We start from the raw sequence: 6,000 nt of genomic DNA, 5'->3' as shown, positions 1-6,000 counted from the left end.
GTTTGAATTGTGTTTTTGTAGTACCGCTGTAATGTCTTCGAGGCTATGAAGTCCTCTGACATTTCACTGGAATATTTGTGTCTACATATTGACAAATGTGCTGAGGGCTGCGTATTTAAGAGATGAAGATTAGCTCACGGGCCCTTTATAGCCACCGTGACACGCAGTTTGTCTTTTCTGGAGGGATCGCGAAAATCTCGCCTCTACTTTGGCGCTAACGGCGCCGTCTGGCTGGTCGTTGTGTCCATCGCCTCTTGCCAGGCGCCGGACACGCGCTCTTTCGAGCGCTCTGTTTCGGGTGAAGGCCTCGGGACATTGGGCGAGACTTTTGAGGCCACCTGCCCGGAGGCTGTAGGCCGCTTCTGCGGGGGTGGCGGAGAAGCGCTAGCTGCAACCGCCGGGGCGGGGGGGGGAGGCAGATGGCTTCACTACCGACTCACTTTATGTGGGCCAGACACCCGCCCTCTGACGTGTCCCATCCCCAAAGCTGTTCTTTGGCAGGTATGAAACCCGCCTGCGTGCTTCCTTGAACGATCGATTATCTTTTAATTTGATTGCCATTATTTCTTCCTCTCTCTTCAAGGATGCGCAGGACAGCGAATATCCGGTGTGCTCCCCATCACAGTTAACACAATGCAGAGTGTTTTCACAGGATTCGCATGAGTGTTCGTGTGCACTGCATTTTGCACAGGTCAGACGGCCACGGCATTTCTGAGAACTGTGGCCGTATATATGGCATTTGTAGCAGCAGAAAGGTTTTGGGATATACGGCCTTATTCGGATGTTAATGTAACCTATCTCGATGGTTTCTGTCAGCACACTGGAAACGAATGTGAGAATTAGGTGCTTAGTTCTGATTTCGTTACCATGACGCCTTATTTCGATTAGTTTAACGTTGGTAACATTTGGTTCTTTCCATTATTCCAGAAGTTCAGGGTCGCTATCATCATAAGCCATCACACCGTGGATGATGATCATGGTGCAATGTGGGGTTCCTGAAACATGTATATTCCCTTAAAAGCGCTTCTTGTTGGGCTAGTTGGTAGTTGTTCATTATAAATTATGAAGACGCCAAATAAAGAGACACACACAAGAGAAGAGAACGGCGCAAGAGAAGAGGCGCCCTGTCCCGTTCTCTTCTCTTGAGTGTGTCTCTTTATTTGGCGTCTTCATATTTTATAATGTATATTCCCGAAAGAGACTAGGTTGCGTGGTATATTTTACTGCTTTTCTTCATGCAGTTCCAGGAGGACGTCGCCACTTGCCAGTCTAGTTGCTCTGTAGCTGAGGCCAATAGTTTCAGTTCAACATTTGGAAACGAGGACAGGGCAGATCATTCTTGTTGCCTTTCCTCGTTTCTCAGAGTGGACTACTTGATAGCGGGGAAAGTTCGCCGTACTTCCAGCAAAAAATTTACACACTTCCTCGGTGCGCCCTCTTTTCTGAGGACGATCAGGAAGTGCAGGGAAGGAAGGAGCCCTGTGTAGACATGCATTTTTTGTTAGCAGCGCCAAACACCCTTTATGAAGTCCTAAAAGGGTCGCTGCAGGACCTGGCAACGCAAGCTGTACGTTGCCACTATAACCAAATATGGTATAACCAAGCTTGGTTGCTCACACATGGCTAAGCCCTGTTGCCAGAAAGCTCGGAAGTAATAAAGCAATGAGAAGGAGACAGGAAAGATCGAAAGGGAGGGAAAGACTAAGGTTGGAGGGACAGATAGACAGGAAAACGCAACTACCGATTTTACCCGTGTGATTCAGTTCAGGGTTGCCGTTTGCGTGAAGCCGAGACAAAGGGATATGTTGCCTCTGCCGTGGGGCCTCAAAAGTCCTGACAGTTAGCATCGGCTCAACCTCCAGGATCCCCTATTCCTCGGCCATGGCTAAGCCACGCACGGTTAAACGTGGGAGAGTCCAATCCTCATGTGTTCGGGTACGTGTCGCAGCACACCAAACGGCTGCTGATGCAGAAGCCGCAACGGGAGGCAAAGAAGCCATGTCTCCATTAAAACTGAAACGACTGTAACACGATTGCTTTATTAGGATCGGCCAACGCATGCCTATTTACTCGGCTTGCTTTGAAACCGAAATTACCCCTTCATATTATTATTCTAGGTTTTGGGGTTTTACGATGCAAAACTACGATGTGGCTATGAGAGACGCCGAAGTGTGTGACTCCGCAGTAGTTTTGACTACCTTGGAACCTTTAACATCCATCCGAATTTAGGTACCGCAGCATTTCCTTCTTTTTGCACTTCCCCTCATCAAACTTCACCTGCGGCGGGTGGGATCATACTGGGGACCTCAAGTTCATTGCAAAAATACCCTGAAAACTAACCTACCAAGGGAGTCATCCAAACCTTTGCAAGGACATCTATTGGTCGCAGGATCACCTCGCAATGCGAGCACATTTGATTACTCCAGTCCAATGATCAGACCAATTTGGTTATTATAAATAAATTGCGCTTATAATATCTTGCACTTTCGAATAGGTGTGCAGAATTGTGAAGCTGCGGAAACACGTGGCGAAACAAGTGTCCAGAAACCAACGCTGCCACATGTTTCGCATTTCATGCTATTTCCACTCTCCCTAGCAGAAATTTGTCAGATACTATTATCAAGAAAAATAGCGCAAAACATTCCACTTGTGGCGCCAATGAGAACGTTAGCAGCCGAATACCTCGGTGTTATTTCCCTTCCGTAACGTCTTGAGCTGAGCTGTACATGCGCATTCCTTATGTCCTTTCAGCCCAGAGGGTAATCTTCGTGTTAGTTTGAATGTTAAGCTATTTGTTCCATACAGGGACCTCGTATCAGTGTCCTGAGATAATGACATTTCCTGAGGAATGAAAGGTATGCTTGGCTACTGAAGAAGCCGATGACCTTTAAAATTTAAGTGTATAGAATTTATTATTTCGATTTCTCCTGCAGAGAATATTTTGCTTAATTTTTGGTGTAATTACTGCGCTACATGGAGACACGTTGCTGTATTGCTTATTATCATATGCGCAACAAGAGAAGATGTCTTTTACGATAGTTTTTCGAACGCTTATTCTAAGTACGTGTCAGTACAAAAATTACAGCCTTTCAACCAAACGATCTCAAATCGGTATTTGCCCTCGAATCGTTTAGTTCATCTCATTTTATTCCGAGCTGATTTTAGTACACCATCTTCCAATACACTGGCTTTCTTGAAAGCTGCAGCGAACGTGCTGAAAGCGACAATATCATTCAATTTTTTAATTACAAATATTTTGACCCCAATAAAATACTGTTCGTACAGCTCAATGACAACCTTGGGATCAATACTACAAGGACTTTCGTTCAAAAGTGCTTCTTGCCACAAGCCACCCACCTTCGCTGCGTCCAGCGTCACATCTGTCTCGCATTTTCGCGAAGAACAATTCCTGCATAAATACATTTGTAAACATTACTTTTTGTTTATCTCTTATACATATTGTACAGAGTCCCCATGGTATATGACCTCGGCTTAATTCGCACCATTAGTTAGGCTAATAGTTTGTAGATTATTTTTATAGTTTTTATGAGGTGATATTACTTCTTCAAATATCCTTCTTTAGCTATGCGCCAACTAGCGCATTGTTGTACTCTGACAGGGTAACGCTAGCAAGGATAAACGGATGGTCAATTTTTTCAGTATCATGGTACTGTAAAAAGTACTGTATCTTTACCATGAGCTACAAAGAAAGCTGTATTGCAGATTGTATTGTATTATAGAGAACACTATTATTCAAGCGAGGGAATTTCTTTCTATGCATGCCCTACCACCCGTTCACAAAAAAAGAGTACTTAAGTTAACCTTCCGTATTATAGTTAACAAGAAACTTGGCGAGAGCTCAAAACAATATATTGATAATGGGCTCTGGCCAGAGGATATAATAAATTATTTCATTAATGCCTCTCACAGCAATAATCAAGTTTCTACGAATGAAAAATGCATTCGCTGGAAACTTTCCAGGTTGGCTGTAACGCTTTTACGAAGCTGTTTTACTAGTCAAACCGAAGGTAATTATTGGGAACGTGTTTCAATATTTTCAATAAGAACAGGGACCTATTTTTGACGCTCTCCTATTTCTCTCGCCCTATTCTCGCCCTATTTGTTGTTATATGTGTGTATGTATTATTTATTATATTACAATATATATACAATATTATTATTTATATGTTTATACAAATATTCACATTAGCTATTAGGCATCTTATTATTTCGGCTTCTTCAGCCGGCTGCTGAACCACTTTCAGAGACATCACGCAATACTACTGACCGAACAGATCGAACAGTGCTGGTGAATTTAACTATATTTGGGCAACACCTTCTGGGCGTGCAGTGACTAATGCTATGAGCACGTTCGATTGCCGTGTCAGGCAGCTGTCGACTACGTTGGTTAGTGCCTCTCTTATGCGTGATTCGACTCTTCCCACGATTCGCGAGAGTCACAGATGCCATGAAGCATTAGGTTATTGCGTCGCGATACGTCCTCAAGTTAGTAAATGCGCAGTACTAAAGAGTCAGGCCGAGCTGTTTTGGCGTGTGCCGACGCCTGAATGCCAGTAATTTCATCATCGGGAAGGTCTTAAATATTTTTTTTCTTCAAGGTTGTCGAATCGTTTCTGGATACATTTCATTCTGGTCTCGATGTTCTTTTGACCGATCTTAATAGCGTTGACGCCGTTAACCAACTCGACCTGACCTTCAACAGATTGTACGGAATAAGTCTGAAGGTCTTTTAACAGACGGTAAAGAACTTCGTTTGCTAAGGAGGACTGGAGGGCAAATTCTGCAGCTCTAGTAGGACACGGAGAAGGTTCCACGTCACCTAAGCGCATTAACAGCAACGCGATAGAGAAACAATCTCCCACAATTTCACGGAGCACTTGTTGGCATGGAAGCAATAGCAAAAATTGGGCGTGGCTTTTCTTAGCACAAAGCGGAAAGTTTTTACACACCTGCGAAGTGCAAAATTACACTATATGAGCCACGGTGCTCCAAATGCTGCTTCCGTGCCAACTAAACGGCCTGACGCTCGGACAGCCGCTTAAATGGCCACTGTGATGTGATGACACAGTTGACGACGATGGTGCGCAGAAGGCTGGGCGCAGTAGCTGTAGTGGGTAGATTTGGAGATAGTTGCCGGTCTGCTCGTAGATTGTGGTCTTGCTTGATAGCAGCAGTGGTTGGGAAGGGTTAGACTCCGAATACGCTGTGCACGGACACAGCAGCAGCAGGAACGCGAAGATCGCCTTCGAAGTGCGCTGTAAGAGCTATGGTGCTGCAAGTGCTGCTTCCGTGCCAACTCAGCTCAGTTGGAGCTAGGTAGGCCACGTCTTTTGTAGGGTAGATAATGGCTGGTACATTGGAGTTGAAAAATTATAGACCGATCAGCTTACTGTCCGTTGCCTACAAACTATTTACTAAGGTAATCGCAAATAGAATCAGGAACACCTAAGACTTCTGCCAAGCAAAGGACCAGGCAGGATTCCGTAAAGGCTACTCAACAATAGATCATATTCACACTATCAATGAGGTGATAGAGAAATGTGCGGAATATAACCAACCCTTATATATAGCTTTCATTGATTACGAGAAAGCATTTGATTCTGTCGAAACCTCAGCAGTCATGGAGGCATTACGGAATCATTGTGTAGACGAGCTTTATGTAATAATACTGAAAGATATCTATAGCGGCTCCACAGCCACCATAGTCCTCCATAAAGAAAGCAACAAAACCCCAATAAAGAAAGGCGTCAGGCAACGAGATACGATCTCTCCAATCCTATTCACAGCGTGTTTACAGGAGGTATTCAGAGACCTGGATTGGGAAGAAATGGGGATAAAAGTTAATGGAGAATACCTTAGTAACTTGCGATTCGCTGATGATATTGCCTTGCTTAGTAACTCAGGGGATCAACTGTAATGCATGCTCACTGACCTGGAGAGGCAAAGCAGAAGAGTGGGTCTAAAAATTAATCTGCAGAA

This window comes from Dermacentor variabilis, chromosome 11 (genome assembly GCF_050947875.1).
Source record: "Dermacentor variabilis isolate Ectoservices chromosome 11, ASM5094787v1, whole genome shotgun sequence".
NCBI classification, from domain to species: domain Eukaryota; kingdom Metazoa; phylum Arthropoda; class Arachnida; order Ixodida; family Ixodidae; genus Dermacentor; species Dermacentor variabilis.
Note: the sequence above shows the minus strand (reverse complement) of the source record.